This window comes from Schistocerca gregaria, chromosome 9 (genome assembly GCF_023897955.1).
Source record: "Schistocerca gregaria isolate iqSchGreg1 chromosome 9, iqSchGreg1.2, whole genome shotgun sequence".
NCBI lineage: Eukaryota > Metazoa > Arthropoda > Insecta > Orthoptera > Acrididae > Schistocerca > Schistocerca gregaria.
The window spans coordinates 116,006,036-116,028,513 of NC_064928.1; the positions used below are offsets into that span (position 1 = coordinate 116,006,036).

Consider the following 22,478-nt stretch of genomic DNA (forward strand, 5'->3'; position numbering starts at 1 on the left):
AAGTGATGAAAATAACGAGGAAGAAAGGGCCAATTAATATATTTTTATACATCAAAAGAAAGAACATGTGACATCTTTTCTGTTCCTCCAGAAGCTTAAGGACGCATAATGTAACTGCACAGTAGCTGGCCGGAGTGGCCGTGTGGTTCTAGGAGCTACAGTCTGGAACCGAGCGACTACTACGTTCGCAGGTTCGAATCCTGCCTCGGGCATGGATGTGTGTGATGTCCTTAGGTTAGTTAGGTTTAATTAGTTCTAAGTTCTAGGCGACTGATGACCTCAGAAGTTAAGTCCCATAGTGCCCAGAACCATTTGAACCTTTTGAACAGAAGAGATAAGGGGCAGAATGTCTTCAGGGAACAGAGCACTGCAAAAGAATAAGCAGTTACATGAGAGAAGGGAAACTTTTTAGGCACGATAGCTTTGGTTTCGGTAAGCAATGTTACCACCTTCAGACCTCGATTAAAGTATTTGGTGAAATACTATACATATTGTGGCTTTAACCTTGAATTGCCCATGTATCGTTCGCCTCGTTCCTCACATACCTGTCAATGTTTCAGAAAGGGTACTTGTACAGTAATAACCTTTTATCGATATCTGAAGATGGAACCATGCTTACCGAGACCGGTAATTTACATTGTAAGTTGTTTACTAGCGATCGTGGCTACGAAGTTTACCTTCTCTCAAGTTATTATTATAGATCATGCCTAACCACTCAAGATGTGTAAACAAAAGCTGAAGGAGCTTCTAACAGTTAGAAGAACAGACGATCTAAATGTTATGTCTGCGGTGTAATTTTGCAAAGCAGTGGATCATGAGCAGTTACAAAGAAAGAAGAAAGGTATTTTGAAAGTTTCCAAATGTGGTTATGGAGCAGAGTGCTTAACGTGAGGCGGCCAAACAGATATAAGAACGATGAAGTAATGAAGACAATAGGGGAAGAAATAAAATTAAGGCACAGAGGAGCTACAGGCATTCGCTGGGAGTCAAACCAATAGTGAAGGTTAAAAATATATGCTGGACTGGGATTGGAATCTAAGTCTCTGGCTTACTGGGCAGATACGCTAACTACGGCGACGCTCAGAGACAGTGGTCACCGTAAGTACACTGGCTGCGCTAGCGCCCTTCAGACAGCCCCAAACTCAGCTTATACACACACTACTGATGTGGTGCCCATTGCCCGTTATCCTCATTACTTGCGACATTTCGTCGATTCCCGTAAGAGGTTGAGCCCAGTGTGTATCTGCACTGAAGAGACTATTGGCCGTCCTTGCTTCAGTGATGTACAGGATCAACATTAATAAGACCGATAGACTGCAGGGACGGTTTCCAGACTGGAAACGGAAGGAAAAAAGGTCCTATCAACATGTGTCTGGAAATACAGCGGAATGTAAGTAGCAGAATGGTCAGGTATTCATGTCGGGAACAAGGCGAGATGGTATTTGTGTCAGCCTAGCAGATGGAAACGGTCGAGAGGGAGCACGGCTATACTAAAACAACATCGTATCACATTTAAAAGCCCTTTTTGGGCGTTTGTGTGGTCACGGGACATTTCAGCCAGACGAATATGCAGGGAAGCGGCGGACGACGTTAAGGTCTGGGTCCTAAGGGTTTTTGAAGTGAACACAGTACAAGCTCCAAACCTGGTATACGCACAGTCCACCGTCTCCCTGCATGCCCATGTCTCAAAGGACCCATGATCACACCAGACACCCAAAAAGCGCTTGAAACATTGTGTGATGTGGTTGGTGTCTCTGAGGTACAGCCATGATGCCCCTCGACCTTTTCCATCTGCTTGATCGTCCACAAACACCATCGCAAGTTGTTCGCGACGTGAATGCTGGACCATTCTTCATCTTACAGTACACTGTGGCAATCACACAGCCTGCAGTACAGAAGGAATACACGGCACGTGGTCAAATGAACTTTCATTCATCAGCGGCACCTATCATGGCAGCGGGGCATTTACCGACACATGCTGATACGAACTTGTCTCCTCCATTTTTAGTCAGGAATCCATCCCCGGAGATTTTCTGTTTTATTTATGTTCACCCTGTGTATTGGAAGTGATAAGAAACAGCAAAAGATCTTAGCTGAGAAATGTATTGCTTAGGAATTGTATGCAACGAGGGAAAATGGAATGAATGGGAGGAATAGGAAGGGTGTGAACTGGGATGATAGACGATATTAGAAACGGACGAAAACATAAACGGAAGGGAGAAGTTGTTCAGACCAGGAGGAGATGGGCCATTTTCAGTTCAAACCAGTCATAAGACAGACACGCTAAAGGAGAAAGGAGAATTCTCACGTTGAGGACCCTGAGTTCTGCCACTATGAGGCTATCTGCGTTCGATGTCGAACTCTCTAGCAGTCTCAGCGTGGTTCAGCGAAATGAGTTCTGGACGCAGATGACCCAGTCTAAGTGAACGGACAACCGACTGATCTTAACAGCTGATTGGATACTCCATTGTTTTTTTCATTCAGTCGGATTTTTTTTTTCAGTTGAGTGAAACAACCGAACGAAACTACGTCAGTTGCAGAAGTGTTTTCACTAATCTCCGCGGTTGAGTGTTTTCCCTTAACGTGACACAACCGACTGACGCAAGTCTGTGTTATACGATTTTTTTCTCACCCTGTGGGTTTGAGTGACTTCGATTAGATAACGGTACTTTTACAGCCTTTTCTGTTACACAGAACCGTGACTGGGGATGCCAGCCTTTTTTGAGACAAATAAAGAAACTTTATCGAGGATAGGGGAATAAAAAGGATATTTCTAAACATGAAGTATTTTAAAAATACACGTAGAATTTTTCGTACTTGTGGCGATAAATGCGAATTTTTTGCTGTTTTTCAAATGTTGGTAACTGGTACTACACTAACTGGTACTACACTATAAACGAATGTTTCAATAAATGAACAAATACTTTTCTATTTAAATGTATTACCACTCTCTCTCTTTTGTGTCTTCCCGCTTGTTTCCTCCCATCACCGATAATTCTATTTCGGTAAACGCTGAGGTGATCTCATTTATTAATTTTTTTTCTTGCGATGCTGTCACTTTCTTTTTAAAAGTGTATACTGCCACTTGTGTCAAGTTCCTTTTTTTTTTTTTTTTTTTTGAAAGGGAAGTATGGTTTGTAATGTGAATCATTCTTGCAGATTCTACGGCATACATTCCAGGGAATTTATCTTCAGAATCACTATTTATCCATTTATAAGATATCTTTCATTCCTACCTCACTGACAGTTTCGGTATTCTGATGCAGCCACAAAGCTCACTGTTAAGAAAACGCCTACTCATAAACATGGGTGAAAACCTAAACCAAAAACTACTTATTGGCATTCAATAGGAACTAAATATTGCAGCAGCAATAACAGTAATAACAGACGATAGCAATATACGGTCAACAATAATGATTTAATAAGAACTGAATGCGCCGGAATGCGCTGACTGTTTTCATTTGGTTGCTCCTACAACCTGGTTTTACCCAAAAGAAACGAACGGAAAGTAATAATACTGTTGCTGTTGTGGTCTTCAGTCCGAAGACTTGTTTGATGCAGCTCTACATGCTGCTCTATCTTTTGCAAGCCTCTGCATCTCCCAGTAACTACAGTAACCCACATCCTTCTGAATATACTGACTGCATTTATCTCTTGGCCCCCCTCTACGATTTTTACGCCTCAGGCTTCCCTCCAGTAATAAATTGGTGATCTCCCGATGCCTCAGAATGCATCCTACCAACCGATTACTTCTTCTAGTCAGGTTGTGCCACAAATTTATTTCCTCCACATTTCTGTGCTGTCCCAACTCAATATTTGCGTGATCTACCCATTTAATCTTCAGCATTCTTCTGTAGCACCACATTTCGGAAGCTTCTATTATCTTTTTGTCTAAACTGGTCATCACCATGTTTCACTTCCATACATGGCTATACTCCAGAAAAATACTTTTAGAAAAGGCTTCATAACACTTAAAGCTATATTCGTTGTTCAGAGCTTTCTCTTCGTCAGAAATGCTTTTCTTGCCTTTACCAGTCTACATTTTATATCCCCTATACATCGGCCATCATCATTTATTTTAATGCTCATATAGAAAGACTCATCTCGTTTCCGAATTTAATACCGTTAGGAACGCCTGATTTAATTGACCCACTTTCGATTATCCTCGTTCTGTTGATGTTCGCCTAATATCGTCCTTTCAAGACCCTGTCCATTGCGTTCAACTGCTCTTCCAAGTACTCTGCTGTCTCAGACAGAATTACAATGCCATCGGCGCACCTCGGTGCTTTTATTTCTTTTCCTGTAATTCCTACAGTAAATTTTTATTTGGTTTCTTTCACTGTTTGTTTACAGTCTGAATAACATCGGGGATAGGCTACAACCCTGTCTCACTTCCTTCCCAACCACTGCTCCCCTCCCATGCCCCTCGACTCTTATTACTGCCGTCTGATTTCTGTACAAGTTGTGAATAGCCTTTCGCTTCCATTATTTTACCTCTATTACTTTCAGAACTTCAGAGAGAATAATCCAATAAATATTGACAAAAGCTTTCTCTAAGTACGCAAATGCTACAAATGTAGGTTTTCCTTTCCTTAACCTATTTTCTAAGATAAGGCATTGGGCTGTAATTGTCTCGGGTGTTCCTACATCTCTCCAGAATCCAAACTGAGATCGGCTTCTGCTTTTTTTTCTGTAAATAATTCGTGTCTGTGTTTCGCAACCGTGGCTTATTAAACTGATAGTTCGCTAATTTTCACGCCTGTCAGTGACTGCTTTCTTTGGAATTGGAATCCTACGGATACGTGAAGCTACGACCGGCAGAATCGACTGTTTCCATTTTGTGGTTGCCATGGACTGACACCACTCACGAGAATGGATGAATCGTCGAGCCTGCTACAACCGAATGAGTCGACTGTTACCCAGCAATCGACTGACTCGACTGTTTTCATCCGGTTGTTCCCACCACCGCGGCCGCTCTGGTTTGCGTGCGCCAACCGCAGACATTGCTAACAGCGGCGCGGTCGGCGCTGCACGCATTACGCGAGTCCCCCCGGGTGGCAGGCGACGCGCGACTCGTCACGTGCTGCGTCAGACAGGCTGGCTGCGCCCGCGTCCCTCCACACTGCAGTCTGCGTTCGCTCTTCGCGAACGTCCTTCACACGGTGAGTGAGCAGCGTTTCACGGGGTGTACCGCGACTAACCTCAAGCGCCTGCCAGTCCACGTTTTCCAGCCTCTTCGTACAGATACCCAGTTGGTCACACGAACCTGTCACCGTTCGTGCCGCCCTTCTTTGCGTAAATTGTCAGTCGGAAGTGTACGATATCGTAAATGTTCATCGACAAGGGCTTTCAAATCGATTCCGTATTTTTAGATTTCCAGAAGGCTTTTGACTCTGTACATCGCGTGCAGCTTCTAACCAAATTACTTGCTTATGGAATATCATCTTAGTTATATGACTGGATTGGTGATTTCCTGTTAGAGAGGTCACAGAGCGTAGTAAGTGACGGAAGCAGAAATGATTTCTGGCGTTCCTCTGCTGATCCTTATCTACATAAACTATTTAGGAGTCAAGCTGAGCAGCTGTCTTTGGTTGTCTGCAGACGATGCTGTCCTTAGCGCCTACTGAAGTCATTAGAAGAGTAGAAGAAACTGCAAAACGATTTAGATAAAACATCTGTTTGGCCCGAAAATTGGCTACTAACAATAAGTGCTGGCCGTAGTGGCCGTGCGGTTCTAGACGCTCCAGTCTGGAACTGCGTGTACGCTACCGTCGCAGGTTCGAATCCTGCCTGGGGCATGGATGTGTGTGATGTCCTTAGGTTAGTTAGGATTAAGTAGTTCTAAGTTCTAGGGGACTGATGACCTCAGATGTTAAGTCCCATAGTGCTCAGAGTCATTTGAACCATTTGAACTAACTACAAGTAATGAAATCTGTGAGGTCATCCACATAAGCGCTACAAGGTCTCCGTTAAATTTCAGTTGCATGATAAATCAATCATATCTACAGGCCGGAAATTCAACTAAAAATGTAGCAGTTACAATTACGAGCAACTTGAATTGGAAAGAAGAGACAGAAAATTTCGTGGGGAAGGCGAACCGAAAGCTGCGTTTTGTTGGTAGGACACTTACACTCAAACCTTCAGATGTCAGACATTCAGATCGGTACCAAACGTAGTATGCAGATAGAATATCAACCAAAGCACCGATTTAATTCGTGCTATGTTCTGTCTTCCAGTAGAACACGCGTAAACGGCAATTAAAAGTAGCACCAGAGCTACGGAGCTCAAGAAAAGGTATCTGTGAGTGACAGGTTTGTGGATCTCTCGTGGGTGAGTTGTTAGTGCTCGAGGCCGTCGTGACAAACTGCCATGCTCAACTCCACTGGTGGCAGCTTGTTTCATCTGTTCAGCCGTGAAACTGTTCAATGGGAGAACTTTTCCCCGGCAGGTAAAAGGACTTCTCGGAGTTTGTAGCAATGTTCTTTTGGCAGTCGGCTTTCACTTCATTAGCTTAAAGAAGCAAACCTATAGAGTATGTTTGTACAGATAGGTTTGGTATTCTGTCAGACATATTCGAAGAACAGACACCGCTAGTGATCAAGCAGCTAGTGCATTTGTAGTCTCACAAAATAAGAACGAACAGTCGGAAGTATTAAAATACGGACTCCATAGAATATTTTCACATATAATAGAGCAAAAGAAAAATTGTCATCTTTTGGAATATGAACCCAGGACCTTGGTACGACGATCTAAGCTCCATCAACTTCCCCACGGAAGCAATACTTAATGATTTTCCTGGACTCCATGGGACTAATATTACTTTTAATCAACGTTTACTGCTGTTCTGCTGGACCAAAGCGTATACTACGAACTAAATCGGAGTTTTGGTTCATACTCTATCGAAATATAACGCTTGGGACCGATTTTAGTGTCTCAAATATGGAGGTTTGGGTGTTAGAAGCTGCAGCAGATCTACTCAGGAGACTGCCTAAACTACGCTTGTCCGTCCTATTTTGAAGTTATCCTATTTCCTGTGTGCTTTTATTTTTTCATTATTGTGTAGTGTAACATGAAATGCCCGATATAATTATCTTGTAGTGAAGTCGAAGTAGATACTCTGTGCGAATTGGTGTGGGTGGAGGTTATACTTAACAGCCGAATTAAGTTAATAATTGGCTCCTTCTACCGACCCCCAGACTCCGATGATACAGTTGCGTAACAGTTCAGAGAAAGTTTGAGTTTCGTAACAAATAAATACCCCACTCGTACGGTTATAGTTGGTGGGGACTTCAACCTACCCTCGGTATGTTGGCAAAAATACTTGTTCAAAACCGGTGGTAGGCCGAAAACGTCTTCCGAGATTGTCCTAAATGCTTTCTGCGAAAATTATTTCGAGCAGTTAGTCCACGAACCCACGCGAATTGTAAATGGTTGCGAAAACACACTTGACCTCTTATCCACAAACTATCCAGAGCTGATAGAGAGCATCATAACTGATACAGTTATTAGTGATCACAAGGTCGTTGTAGCTAGGCTCAATACCGTTTCTTCCAAATCCATCAGAAACAAACGCAAAATAATTTTATTTGAAAAAGCGGATAAAGTGTCACTAGAAGCCTTCCTAAAAGACAATTTCCATTCCTTCCGAACTGACTATGCGAATGTAGACGAGATGTGGCTCAAATTCAAAGATATAGTAGCAACAGCAATTGAGATATTCATACCTCATAAATTGGTAAGAGATGGAACGGATCCCCCGTGGTACACAAAAATAGGTCCGAACGCTGTTGCAGAGGCAACGCAGAAAACCTTCGAAGTTCAGAAGAACGCGAAATCCCGAAGATGGGCTAAAATTTACAGACGCGCGAAATTTGGCACGTACTTCGATGCGAGATGCCTTTAATAGGTTCCACAACGAAACATTGTCTCGAAATTTGGTAGAAAATGGGAAGAAATTCTGGTCGTATGTAAAGTACACAAGCGGCAAGACGCAGTCAATACCTTCGCTGCGCAGTGCCGATGGTACTGTTACCGACGACTGTGCCGCTAAAGCGGAGTTATTGAACGCAGTTTTCCGAAATTCCTTCACCAGGGAAGACGAATGGAATATTCCAGAATTTGAAACACGAACATCTGCTAGCATGAGTTTCTTAGAAGTAGATAGCTTAGGGGTTGCGAAGCAACTCCAATCGCTTGATACGGGCAAGTCTTCAGGTCCAGATTGTATACCGATTAGGTACCTTTCAGATTTCGCTGATACTATAGCTCCCTACTTAGCACTCATATACAACCGCTCGCTCACCATTAGATCTGTACCTACAGATTGGAAAATTGCGCAGGTCGCACCAGTGTTCAAGAAGGGTAGTAGGAGTAATCCATTTAACTATAGACCTATATCATTGACGTCGGTTTGCAGTAGGGTTTTGGAGCATATACTGTATTCAAACATTGTGAATCAGCATGGCTTCAGAAAACATCGCTCTTGTGCAACGCAGCTAGCTCTTCATTCGCACGAAGTAATGGCCGCTATCGACAGGGGATCTCAAGTTGAATCCGTATTTCTAGATTTCCGGAAAGCTTTTGATACCGTTCCTCACAAGCGACTTCTAATCAAGCTGCGGATCTATGGGGTATCGTCTCAGTTGTGCGACTGGATTCGTGATTTCCTGTCAGGAAGGTCGCAGTTCGTAGTAATAGACGGCAAATCATCGAGTAAAACTGAAGTGATATCAGGTGTTCCCCAGGGAAGCGTCCTGGGACCTCTGCTGTTCCTGATCTATATAAATGACCTGGGTGACAATCTGAGCAGTTCTCTTAGATTGTTCGCAGATGATGCTGTAATTTACCGTCTAGTAAAGTCATCCGAAGACCAGTATCAGTTGCAAAGCGATTTAGAAAAGATTGCTGTATGGTGTGTCAGGTGGCAGTTGACGCTAAATAACGAAAAGTGTGAGATGATCCACATGAGTTCCAAAAGAAATCCGTTGGAATTCGATTACTCGATAAATAGTACAATTCTCAAGGCTGTCAATTCAACTAAGTACCTGGGTGTTAAAATTACGAACAACTTCAGTTGGAAGGACCACATAGATAATATTGTTGGGAAGGCGAGCCGAAGGTTGCGTTTCATTGGCAGGACACTTAGAAGATGCAACAAGTCCACTAAAGAGACAGCTTACGCTACACTCGTTCGTCCTCTGTTAGAATATTGCTGCGCGTTGTGCGATCCTTACCAGGTGGCATTGACGGAGGATATTGAAAGGGTGCAAAAAAGGGCAGCTCGTTTTGTATTATCACGTTATAGGGGAGAGAGTGTGGCAGATATGATACACGAGTTGGGATGGAAGTCATTACAGCATAGACGTTTTTCGTTGCGGCGAGACCTTTTTACGAAATTTCAGTCACCAGCTTTCTCTTCCGAATGCGAAAATATTTTGTTGAGCCCAACGTACATAGGTAGGAATGATCATCAAAATAAAATAAGAGAAATCAGAGCTCGAACAGAAAGGTTTAGGTGTTCGTTTTTCCCGCTCGCTGTTCGGGAGTGGAATAGTAGAGAGATAGTATGATTGTGGTTCGATGAACCCTCTGCCAAGCACTTAAATGTGAATTGCAAAGTAGTCATGCATGTAGATGTAAGTTTGTACAGATAGGTGTGGTATTCTGTCAGACATATTCGAAGAACAGACACCGCTAGTGATCAAGCAGCTAGTGCATTTGTAGTCTCACAAAATAAGAACAAACAGTCGGAAGTATTAAAATACGGACTCCATATAATACTTTCATATATAATAGAGCAAAAGAGAAATTGTCATCTTTTGGAATATGAACCCAGGACCTTGGTACGACGATCTAAGCTCCATCAACTTCCCCACGGAAGCAATACTTAATGATTTTCCTGGACTCCATGGGACTAATATTACTTTTAATCAACGTTTACTGCTGTTCTGCTGGACCAAAGCGTATACTACGAACTAAATCGGAGTTTTGGTTCATACTCTATCGAAATATAACGCTTGGGACCGATTTTAGTGTCTCAAATATGGAGGTTTGGGTGTTAGAAGCTGCAGCAGATCTACTCAGGAGACTGCCTAAACTACGCTTGTCCGTCCTATTTTGAAGTACTGCTGCGCGGTGTGCGATTTTTACCAGATAGCGTTAACAGAATACATCGAGAAAGTTCAACGAAGGGCAGCACGTTTTGCGCTATCGAGAATTAGCGGAGAGAGTGCCACGCAGATGATACAGGATTTGGAGTGGACATCGTCAAAACGAAAGTGTTTCTCGTTGCGGCGGGGTCTTCTCATGAAATTTCAATCACCATCTTTCTCCTCAAATGGGAAAAATATTTTATTTTCGACGACCTACGTAGGGATAAACGGCCGTCATAGTAAAAACAAGGGAAATCAGAGCCCGCTCGGAAAGATATAGGTAATCGTTTTTTCCGCACGCTGTTGGAGATTGGCATTACAGAGAATTATTGTGAAAGTGGTTCAATGAATCCGTAAGTCTAACTCAGAGAGCATCCTTTTAGGTGTAGATACAAAAATTTATCATTCCAACTTTCTCGCTTGCTGAATTCGAATTCCATGACGTCAGCTGCAATGGGTAGAGACGTATTACCTGACTGCGACATATAAAGATTTGTGCCGGACTTGGACTCGAACCCAGGAATGCCGCTTATCGCGAGCAGGCGCCTTAACAACTTCGGCTATCCGTGCACGCTTCACAGCTCGACATCAAGATTACCTGATTAGTACAAATATTCGCAGCACCTATCTGTACCGGCATATTATTGCCGTCTTCAGATACGAAAGTTAATACACAAACTTTTTGTGAATGAAACTGTCTACAAGGTGTTTCACAATTCATGTTAACACATTTCTAGAGGTCGTAGAGGGGAGTCCTTAGATCAAGTTTTGCAAGGAACCCATGTCCGGGAGCGTCATCCAACGACGCTACAGAGCGTCAAAATTATAGGCACCGGCGCCTGTAAATGCACGTACAATTAGGGTGATTCCGTGACGATGGTACAGATTTTCTAGGACGATGGAGAAGGATAAAAGTATCAACTTGAGGCGAGAGACGTTTTACTGGAAACCGATGAGTCGACAGTTATAAGCGAAAACCGTTGTGATATCCCTGACAGCGAAATACACATGACGGTACTGCTGTTACTAAGAGAGCAGGGTAGGCAACTCTCAGAGGTGCTGGTAAGGATCAAAACTAGAAAGAATTTGTTGCAAACATAGGCTCTAAAATGTATAGCGTAAGAGCTATGAGCACCTACTCAATAGGGGAGCTGTGTTTCACGGTAGCGAGAATGAACAAGTGCTCACAGCTGCTCAGGTATGCATGTTAGAGCCCATATTAAATGAACATTTTTTTGTTTTGGTCCGTACTACCACCTCTGAAAATTGTCTACCCTACATTCTTAGCAGCGGCAGTACCGGTTCATGTATTCCACTGCCAGAGTACCAGAACGGTTTTCGCTTATAAAAATTGACTGATTCGTTACAGGTACAAAGGCTCTTCCCTCAAATTGATACAGGGTGTTTCAAAAATGTCCGGTATATTTGAATATACCGGCAATACAAACTAAACGAGCAGCGATAGAAATACAACGTTTGTTGCAATATGCTTGGGACAACAGTACATTTTCAGGCAGACAAACTTTCGAAATTACAGTGGTTACAATTGTCAACAACAGATGGCGCTGCGGTCTGGGAAACTCTATAGTACTATATTTTCCACATATCCACCATGCGTAGCAATAATATGGCTTAGTCTCTGAATGAAATTACCCGAAACCTTTGACAACGTGTCTGGCGGAATGGCTTCACATGCAGATGAGATGTACTGCTTCAGCTGTTTCATTGTTTCTGGATTCTGGCGGTACACCTGGTCTTTCAAGTGTTCCCACAGAAAGAAGTCACAGGGGTTCATGTCTGGCGAATAGCAAGGCCAATCCACGCCGCCTCCTGTATGTTTCGGATAGCCCAAAGCAATCACACGATCATCGAAATATTCATTCAGGAAATTAAAGAAGTCGGCCGTGCGATGTGGCCGGGCACCATCTTGCGTAAACCACGAGGTGTTCGCAGTGTCGTCTAAGGCAGTTTGTACCGCCACAAATTCACGAAGAATGTCCAGATAGCGTGATGCAGTAATCGTTTCGGATCTGAAAAATGGGCCAATGATTCCTTTGGAAGAAATGGCGGCCCATACCAGTTCTTTTTGAGGATGCAGGGAGGATGGGACTGCAACATGGGGCTTTTCGGTTCCTCATATGCGCCAGTTCTGTTTATTGATGAAGCCGTCCAGGTAAAAATAAGTTTCGTCAGTAAACCAAATGCAGCCCACATGCACATCGCCGTCATCAATCCTGTGCACTATATAGTTAGCGAATGTCTCTCGTGCAGCAATGGTAGCGGCGCTGAGGGGTTGCCGCGTTTGAATTTTGTATGGATAGAGGTGTAAACTCTGGCGCATGAGACGATACGTTGACCGCAGCTGCAACACGGCGAACGGAAACTCGAGGCCGCTGTTGGATCACCTGCTGCACTAGCTGCGCGTTGCCCTCTGTGGTTGCCGTATGCGGTCGCCCTACCTTTCCAGCACGTTCATCCGTCACGTTCCCAGTCCGTTGAAATTTTTCAAACAGATCCTTTATTGCATCGCTTTTCGGTCCTTTGGTTACATTAAACCTCCGTTGAAAACTTCGTCTTGTTGCAACAACACTGTGTTCTAGGCCGTGGAATTCCAACACCAGAAAAATCCTCTGTTCTAAGGAATAAACCATGTTGTCCACAGCACACTTGCACGTTGTGAACAGCACACGCTTACAGCAGAAAGACGACGTACAGAATGGCGCACCCACAGACTGCGTTGTCTTCTATATCTTTCACATCACTTGCAGCGCCATCTGTTGTTGAAAATTGTAACTACTGTAATTTCGAAAGTTTGCCCGTCTGAAAATGTACTGTTGTCCCAAGCATATTGCAACAAACGGTGTATTTCTATCGCTGCTCGTTTAGTTTTTACTGCCGTTTCAAATATACCGGTCATTTTTGAAACACCCTGTACATTTGTCCGTCTCGATCGTACCACAGTGTGTATAACATTAGCACGGAGTCACCCTCTCCTCTACATCCTCTAGAAGTGTGTAACATGAATTGTGAAACAGCCTGTATATAGTTTAATACATGTCTTAATTTATAACGTTGTTCCCTCTACTGCCGCTGTAAGATCAAAAAATGGAAATTATAAAACAAAAGTCAGTGAAACTTACGCCTAACAGCTCGCTCAGGTTAGGGACAGATTTTACTCGTTCTGACACCGATATCTGTTTTACAAATTACAGATTTTGATCTGATGCTGAGAGTCGCCGAAAAATAAAAACGCATATTAAGCGATTTAGGCTTTTGGTTCACAAAAAATGTGCTTAATTTACGTTGCTCTTAGAGTTCCTTCATCCTTCGAGAGTGCCCATCCTTTTCTTCCTGTGTCCACTTTCGTCCCTTCGCAGACCTTTCTTTCTTGAAATCCTGCCTTATGTGTTGTTTCTGTAAAAAGTATTCCGTTATCTATTATGTCCACTCTAATACCTGAGTTTTTCGTCTCTGTTACAATTTCGGTGAACCATGTACGTTTGCGTTTGTAGCTGTTCAGTAGGCTGTAGATGTACTTGCTTGATCTGTTATTATCCATTCTGTACATTTCTCCATAAAACTGTAGTCTTTTTTCCCTCATTACATAAGTTAGCTTTCCTGTTACAAATAGAGCTCTATATTCTGTCCTAATTTGTAGTCACCTTTTCTATTGCTTGTAGGTCGCAGTATTTTCCTTAAAATTCTACGTTCAACATTATCCTGTTTTTCAGCATCCCCACATCTCGTTAGTGTTTTTATGCTGTATACAGTCTTTCGGGTCTTACCACTGTTTCATTGTGTCTTTGTTTCGTGTTCCAAGACAAAGTTTTTTTGTTATGTATGTTTTTGTCATTTGGGATGCCCTGTTTATGTACTCTGTTTTCTGTGGCTATCTATTTCCTTTATTAATATATCCACAAACAGCTTCTTGATGGTGTAGAGCCTCTAGTTATACGAATACTGAACATATTAAAAGTGAAAAGAAATGTGACAGATAAATATGTTTCATGCTGTCACTTGGTAAGACAGAATTAAATTAAAATACTGCAGTGTGCTATTTATATTGTGTAAGGTAACACTACTTGGCGTATACACATTTTTTTCCACGCGGTTTTCGTTCGCAAGCTGTGTAGTTCTCGTCTCCAACAAAATGCACGAAACTTTTCGCACCGCACAAATGCAATATAATTTAAGAAACATGTTTTAAACTATAGAGGTAAAGAGAAAGTAGTAGTAATCTAAATGCTTTTTATTTCGTTTTCCATGCGGCAAATGATAGAGAGAGAGAGAGAGAGAGAGAGAGAGAGAGAGAGAGAGAGAGACGATCCGTAACAGACGAGAACATTACCATCTGTTGGGAATAAAGAGAACTCTCTGCATTGCAGATGAGAGTGACACCTGTGAGTGACTGAGGAAACCGAAACAGCGCCAGTTCATTTTTTAAAAAGAGTGGTACAGATGCAGTTATCAAAAACGATAATAATTCTTGTGTGGCGATGTACAAATTAATTATTATTATGTTCTTGCTTTTTGGATGGAGGAAGGAAACGCGCTGTCTCCTTCTGCAATAAAAATGAAAATGATCTGTGTGATTAAGGACACAGAAAACGGATTTATTGTGAGATTTTAAGCAGAATAGAGAACTGAACATTGACAATCCTTTCGTGAGATTGTAAGTAACGAATATTAGAATACAATGAAAGTAAACATATCTGTCCTTTCATTAATCAGATTGCACATTGGTTCTTTTATTTTGTGATTTTAATTAGATTCTTAGGTGAAAGAAAATGAGTACAACAGAGTTTTGCTTTTGATGTACGTGAGCAATCGCGAATCGGACCAATTATGCCCTTGTTTTCAGAGAGAAGCGTTGCACGGCATATAGACAGGCGCCAAGCAAGTAAAATAAAAAAATCATTTCACGAGAATAATTCAAATTTTGGCAGTTGGCGCGTGTTCTTATCGTAACACTACAGCAGTGAGAGACCATGCTATGTGGATGACTTTGATTAGAAACATCCTTACGCCTTTGTGTTAATATGTAGTAATTCTGGCCTTCCAGTGGATAATGCGAGATGTGCAACAACATATTCTCAAAGATTTGTGATACATTTATTGTTTACGCTATCCATGGCTCGCATCCCTTCTCACTACAAAACAACCACTGCATTTTTGAAAACTAAATGCCGTCTGTCCGGTTACGTTACAACAGCAAACTCTTTTAATTTACTTTTTATGTAGGATTTGCCTCAGTATCTTCACAATCCAATTTAAATATTCTTTATATAAAATAATTCCTTCGCCTCATGGATGAAGTTCTAAATACATGTGATTTCTTTTTGTGCTCTAGCAATAAGCGATGCGGATGAGAGGTGCACAAATGAACAACAGCACATTCTTTATCCACTTGCTTTTCTATCTTTAACTTTCAAACGCTGTACCCTAAAAGCACAATAAAATGTAAAAATAAAGAAAATTGTAAAATAAGTCACATAAAAACTTTTATGCATGTACCAGCAACTGTATTATAATACACATTCACTCTTTGTTTGTAACCTAACATTGCAAGGTAAATTCTGTAAAACTGTCATATAGCCAAGTTACCAACATTCATGTATTTTTATAATATGGGAAGGTTGATAATATAATTGCATCAAGAGAAAACGCGATACTGATAACTTGTTACAAAAATTACGTCTACAATAAAATGGGAGCAAGTAATTGTTAATAAAATTGTTAAAAATAAAGTTACAACAAAAAGGAGTCACATTAGAGTAACTTTGTCCTCTGCGAGACAATGTGAATGTTTGTAGCGATGACACAATTGACATATAATGTGAAGATATTAGTTTGTTAGTTAATGTGTTAGTTACATTTTGCATAATTCGTGTGAATGGTTCAGTTATAAAATGGTATGGAACGAGTCAGTTTATAAGATATCACCGCTCTTCACAAGTTCTGATGGATTATTTATCATGAATTTCATTAGTGAGTATTTTTATTGTGACTGCACATTAAAATATGTAACTTCTAGAGGAGGTACCTACATGAGACATATTAGTGAACATTACATATTATTTTTATTGCTCGGTTCTGTACAATCAGTACTTTCTTTCTAAGGCAATGTTGAGAAGTAATATGCGAAATACGGCATTGAAGAGTTGATGCCATTATTTCCAAGATTAGGAATTATACGAAGACCAAAAATAGTAGACTTAAGTGTTTGAGAAGCTCAGTAAAATGCTTTTTCCATTTCAAGTTTTCATGAATATGAAGGACCTATTTACAGACCCCTGCTCATACATGAGTTATTTCGAAATTTTGGGAGAGTCTATTTTCTGACGACCACTTCCTAATTATTTGAAAAATATCATTTACCATCTCTTCTCTTGCTTTCTATTCAATGGGATTTATTACAACATGTGCATTGTGTGCAAAAAGTACCATTTCTGCATGTTGAACATTAAATTGAAGGTCATTCACGTATATAAGGAATAGGAGTGACCTGAAAATTGAACACTTTGGGACTACCTTTGTGATTTCTCCCCAGTCAGTAAAACATTCTGCCATTCCAAGATTGTTTGAATTATTGAGCACAATTTTTGCATACTGTTTGTTAAGTTTGATTCAGACCAGCTGTGTGTAAAGCCATCAATCTCAGAAAACTTGAGTTTTTGTAAGAGAGTAACTTGATCTATACCATCAAACATGTTGGAAGTACAGTAAAAATACTAAATGGCGATAATTTGTTTATTATTTAAGGCTTTTGGGATTTGATGTATGAATGTATAAATAGCATTTTCAGAAGAGAAACCGATTTGGAATCCAAACTGTGATACGGTAAGCAAATTGTTTCTACTTTAGTTTGGGTCTGCATGGAAGTACATTACAAATTGTTTCTACTTTAGTTTGGGTCTGCATGGAAGTACATTACTTTTTTGAGTAATTTAATTTCAGTGAAGGATGTTGGAGCTGCTCCAGTTACTTAAAAGTTTTGTAGAATGACGTTTTCAATATATTCTCTAGCTTCTTTAACTACGTTTAGAAAGTGATTGTTGAAAGTGCTTGTGAAGACCGTCACAAGATTACTGTTTAGCTTAATTACAATGATGTCTTGTACACTGACTGGCTGCCAGTCTTCCATTTGACAATATTCCATACAGTTTAAATCTTATTATTTGCTTTATTTATTTCTGTGAGTAAATGCATACTTCTGGACACTTCAGAGACTCTTCTTAAAATAATGCAGTTTTTTATAGTGTGGAAGAACTTTCAGATGTTGATTACGTTGTTTATATCAATTTCCCTTGTATTCTCATACGAGATTTTATTTCCTTTAGTTATCCACAACTTACTTGTCCTTTAATGGGTCTTTTTGATAATTTTTTAGAAAACAGCTTTCAGTTACTGACATAAATTTACTATGGAGTAAACTGAATCTTACAGTGACATCTCTTTCTAAATACTCCATCCCATACCATGTCCTTCGACTTACACTTAAAAAGCTGCATCTTGTTCCCATTAATAAGCTTCACTGCTTAGTATGAACCTACTTCAAGACTGCAGAGTGTCATATTGTTTATTTACAATAATTGTGCATCATGACCAGATAGTCCAGTAATAACTGGGTATGCATTAATTGTTTCAGCCTTAGCACTCTATGAAAAGTTACGTGTTCTACTACATTGCAGCAAACTAGTTGAAAAATTGACTGCTGAAATTAGATTGGAACACCCAAATGATAATTCTAGTTCACTTTTCCTGTCCATATCTTACATGAAATCTTCACTGAAATCTTTATAACCTACTAACTGTTTCTTCTTGCGTCTACATTTCCTGCAAAAAGCTGAAAGTTTCCTAGAGGGGATTTGTAGACTGTTACTATTATGAGAACGTGTTCTGCAGTAACAACTCAAAAGCACATGCTCCTAGGTTGTGATCAACACGAAAACTATTTATTTCAATACTTTTTTCTTTGTATCCAATTTTGACAAATATGCTACAACTCCTCCTTTTTCCATGTGAACTCTACACGAAAATGATGCTGGTTTATCTCCAGTCCTGTGATTACGTGGTGTTCAGAGAAGCACATCGTAATGTTCCGTGTCATAGAGGCTTACAAGAAGATCATCTATCTTGTTTTTCAATCTTCTACTTTTTTGATGAAACAAATTAAATTAATTTTTCTGCATACTTATGGATTCAGCATCTTCTATTAGTCCTTTTCAGTAATGCTTCAAAAACACTTGAGCAGTGTCCTAGGGTGGGTCACGCAAGTGTTTTGTAAGCACTCTACTTTACCGACTGACTGCATTTATCTACTATCCTCCAGTGAAGAGTATCTTCCAGCTGCCTGACTCAACATCATCATTCCTTTTCATATTCCCACAAACTGTTACACACAAGTATTTGGATGTGTTGGCGGATTCCAGTTGCAACTGTTTGATAATGTACACACAGCGCACACATTGTTTCATTTTGTGAAGTGCGCAGTTTTACATTACTCAGTATTACAGGCTGAATTGTCAGTCTTTGCACTACTTTGAAGTGTTCATTCTGACTGAATATTTAGCCAATTATTTTCAGCCTGTACTTCTTTATAGGTAACTGCATCACCTGCAAAAATTCTCAGGCTACTATTAATATTGTGTAACTGGTCGTTATGGAGTGACAGAAGGCAATTTTTATCCCTATTCAGCCAATGCTATTTTACCCTTTGGGTAGATACACATTTCAAAAGAACTATAAGTCATAAAACAATGAAATTTTTACTGCATATATATAACAAATATGCCTCAATTTGCAAGTAAAATAAACATAATACCTCTTATGGTTTCGAATTAAAAAAAATTATTCTTTCACTAGTAAAATTTAACTTTTTTGTACATTAATTATTATAAAACAGTTTATGATTGTTTGTTGAATTTATTTGTAGTACCTGCAGTACAAATTGACCAAATTTCATATTTCTCACCCCATTAGTTCATCTAATAATAGTACCCGAAAGTAAAAAAAAAAAGTAGTTTTGAGAAAAATCCATTTAAAGTTTAATATTGCAGTTCTAGTATAGTTATTGATGAAAATTACTTACCACTAATATTTTCCTGCACCATACTGAGCATCATCTGAATCATATTGATCTTCTTTTCTTCAACTGGTTCTTCTTCTTTTCTGTCTGCCTTCTTTTGTGCATTTTACATTAGCGATATCTGCTTTGCGGATTCTCTCTTTATCTATTTGCACCAAGGATTTTGCAGTATTTCCACTAGATCTTATGCCCAATAATTCCAGAACATCCAGTTTTCTAATTACACAATCACTGAAGAATAAAAAAAACATCATAAACACCAAATTTGAGGGTTGTAAGCTGAACAGATACAGTTGTCGGTAACCGGTTCCAAATGACAGGATTCACATATTCAATTACATTTTGTCTTTTCCCATGAAGACATTGTTTGAACAAGGTATCTTTACAAAGGGCTCTAAATATGAGTTTAATTTCATGTCTTTTAATTAAATGCTGTGCATTATCTCTGCATAAATTGTCTTATTTATATGAAACAAAAACTGTTTCATGCGGGAAAGAGCAGGCATTTCAAATACGCTAAAATCTAAAAATCGAGTTTTTGAGGCCCACTTGCCTTCCGTCTCCCCTTAAGGTACAACATGAACGCAGGAGTTTCCAGCACACTTCCCTTGGCAACTCCTGATATTACATCTTATGACGACAACCCTCCATTCAAGTTAGCACACTGCGTAAAATCCTCGACGGAGTTACAAATTTTTGACAACACACAAACTGATCAGTCAGAACATTATGACCACCAATCTACTATCGATATAAATCGTAGAGGCGATATCAGCGTCACTTGGTGAGGAATTACTGGTGGTCAGAGACAGGCACGGCGCACGCAGAATCAGTCGGTGTGCCATCCACTTGTAGTATAGAACAGGCACGTGATCTGTCTGAGTTTGACCGAGAGCCGATTGTGATGCCTCAGAGGTTCGGCACGAGCAATTCGGAAACTACACGAATTTTCCGGTGTTCAAGGGGTGCTGTGGTGAGTGTCTTCGACATGTGGCGAAACCATGTCGTGGGATTGGGCAGCCACCCTCATTTCAAATGTCGTAGACTGGGCAGACTGGTAAAACAGGACAGTCGGGGAGAACTGTGGTGGAACTAACATCAGACTTTAACGTTGGGCCGAGTACAAGTGTGTCTGAACACACGTGCACCGAACACTCCTGACAATGGGTCTCTGCAGCCAACGACCCATGCGTGTAACGTAAACACCACAAAATGAGCAGCTACGACTAAAATGGGCAAATTATCATTGGTACTGGGCGTTGGAACAGTGGCGGGGCGTTGCGTGGTCTGATGAATCCGATACCTTCTTCATTCTGCCGATGGGAGGGCGCGAATCCGTCGTCTGCCAGAGGAACAGCTCCTTGACACTTCAGGAGGGAGGCAACCTGACTGCGGCTCCATTACGTTCTGGAAAACATTCATGTGGACATCAAAAAAGGTTGAAATGGCTCTGAGCGCTATGGGACTTAACTACTGTGGTCATCAGTCCCCTAGAACGTAGAACTACTTGAACCTAACCAACCTAAGGACATCACACACATCCATGCCCGAGGCAGGATTCGAACCTGCGACCGTAGCAGTCGCGCGGTTAGGGACTGCGCGCCTAGAACCGCTAGACCACCGCGGCCGGCCATGTGGACATCCGTGGGTCCAGTGGAGCTCGTGCAAGGTGCCACGATGGCCATGGAGTATTGTGCACTGGTTGCAGACCGTGTACGCACGTCCATGACGATCACGTTTTCCGAAGGAGCCAGGGCCGGGAGTGTGATAGAATGCTTCGAGGGGAACAGTGGCGAGTTCCAATTGATATGCTGTCCCCCCTCCCCCAGCTCGTCAGATTGAAACCCGATCGAACACATCTGGGATGTGACTGCAGGTGGCGTGAGAGCTCGACACCCCCTCGCCAGAACTTATGGGAATTAGGTGACCTGTATGTCAAAATGCGGTGCAAATTCGCTCCAACGACCTGTCAAGACCTCATTGGATGCATGCCACGACGCTTCGCAGCTGTTATCCATTGCTATTAGGTAGCTGGTCATAATGTTCTGGCTGATCAGCGTTTAATTTGCCTAGTGGCTAACATCGGAACCTTTTGAAACGGTCGACCGGGGTGGCGGAGCGGTTGTAGGCGCTACGGTATGGATCCGCACGACCGCTACGATCACAGGTTTGAATCCTGCCTCGGGCATGGATGTGTGTGATGTCCTTAGGTTAGTTAGGTTTAAGCAGTTCTATGTTATAGTGGACTGATGGCCTCAGAAGTTAAGTCCCATAGTGCTCGGAGCCATATGAACCTTTTGAAGCTGTTCGCAGACCATGTTGTCTCTAAGAAGACAGCGTCGTCCAGAGACTGTAGCGAGATGCAGGAGGACCAGAGGACGGTCTGCTGTTCCTGGATGGACTGCTAGGTAACCGTGAACGTAAGCAAATTAACCCTATTCCACATAAATAGATGAAGAGATCCATTAGTGCTTGATTATGCTTTTGGCATGAAATCACTGACAGCAGAAGTAACCTTAAATTACACAGCAGTAACGATAAACCTAGGAAAAGCGGAGGACATATCAGTGGGAGACTCTTAAGTAAATGTGGTTTATCCACGAAATAAATGCATTACGAAAACCTTGTATGACCGATTTTTCATAACTGATCATCGTCCTGAGACATTTATTAAGTTATATTTATAAAAGAATTAGAGAAACCCAATGAAAAGCTGCGTGAATCAGTTTAACGCACCAGTCAACCAAACCTACTCAGATTAGTTTGGTGCAGTCAGTGATACGGATAAGAGACTGAAAGTACCAGTTTCGAGACGTATAAGACAATTGTGAACAAAATTAGATGTCTGCAATGTTCGGAAATGGTGTGAAACTCGAGCACGTTTGTCTCCATATAAATGACAATATTTCTTGTTCTGACCCAGATAAAGCAAATGAGTAGAGTATCATATTTGTGTACAACGTGTTGGGTTTCCAAGAATTTTCTCATGTAAGGTGCGACTGCACTAGGAGGTTGTGGTAACTGATAAATATTGAGGACTCAATCGTCAGTCGAAATCAGTTTGTTCCTAACCGACCACCAGATGACGAGTGCACAACCTCAACTATGCGTGTGACTCGTTAGTTAATTTAGGGGTTTGGTTATGCCCTACGCACTGAGCATTTACTCGTGTTGAGCTGGAGTAATCATAATGAAATAGTTTAAAAAGCACGTAACTAAATGAAAACATCCATACATGT

At 41.1% G+C, this 22,478-nt stretch overlaps 1 protein-coding gene across 1 annotated transcript in view; it reads left to right on the forward strand.

The window, feature by feature from the left end:
* Positions 1-4,911: 4,911 nt before the first annotated feature.
* The window catches only part of LOC126292129 (cytochrome P450 4C1-like), a 132,359-nt gene continuing 114,792 nt past the window's right edge, over positions 4,912-22,478 (forward strand). The window contains exon 1 of the mRNA XM_049985962.1: positions 4,912-5,162. The gene's annotated coding sequence lies outside the window, so the exon portion shown is untranslated. The remainder of the gene's footprint in view (positions 5,163-22,478) is intronic.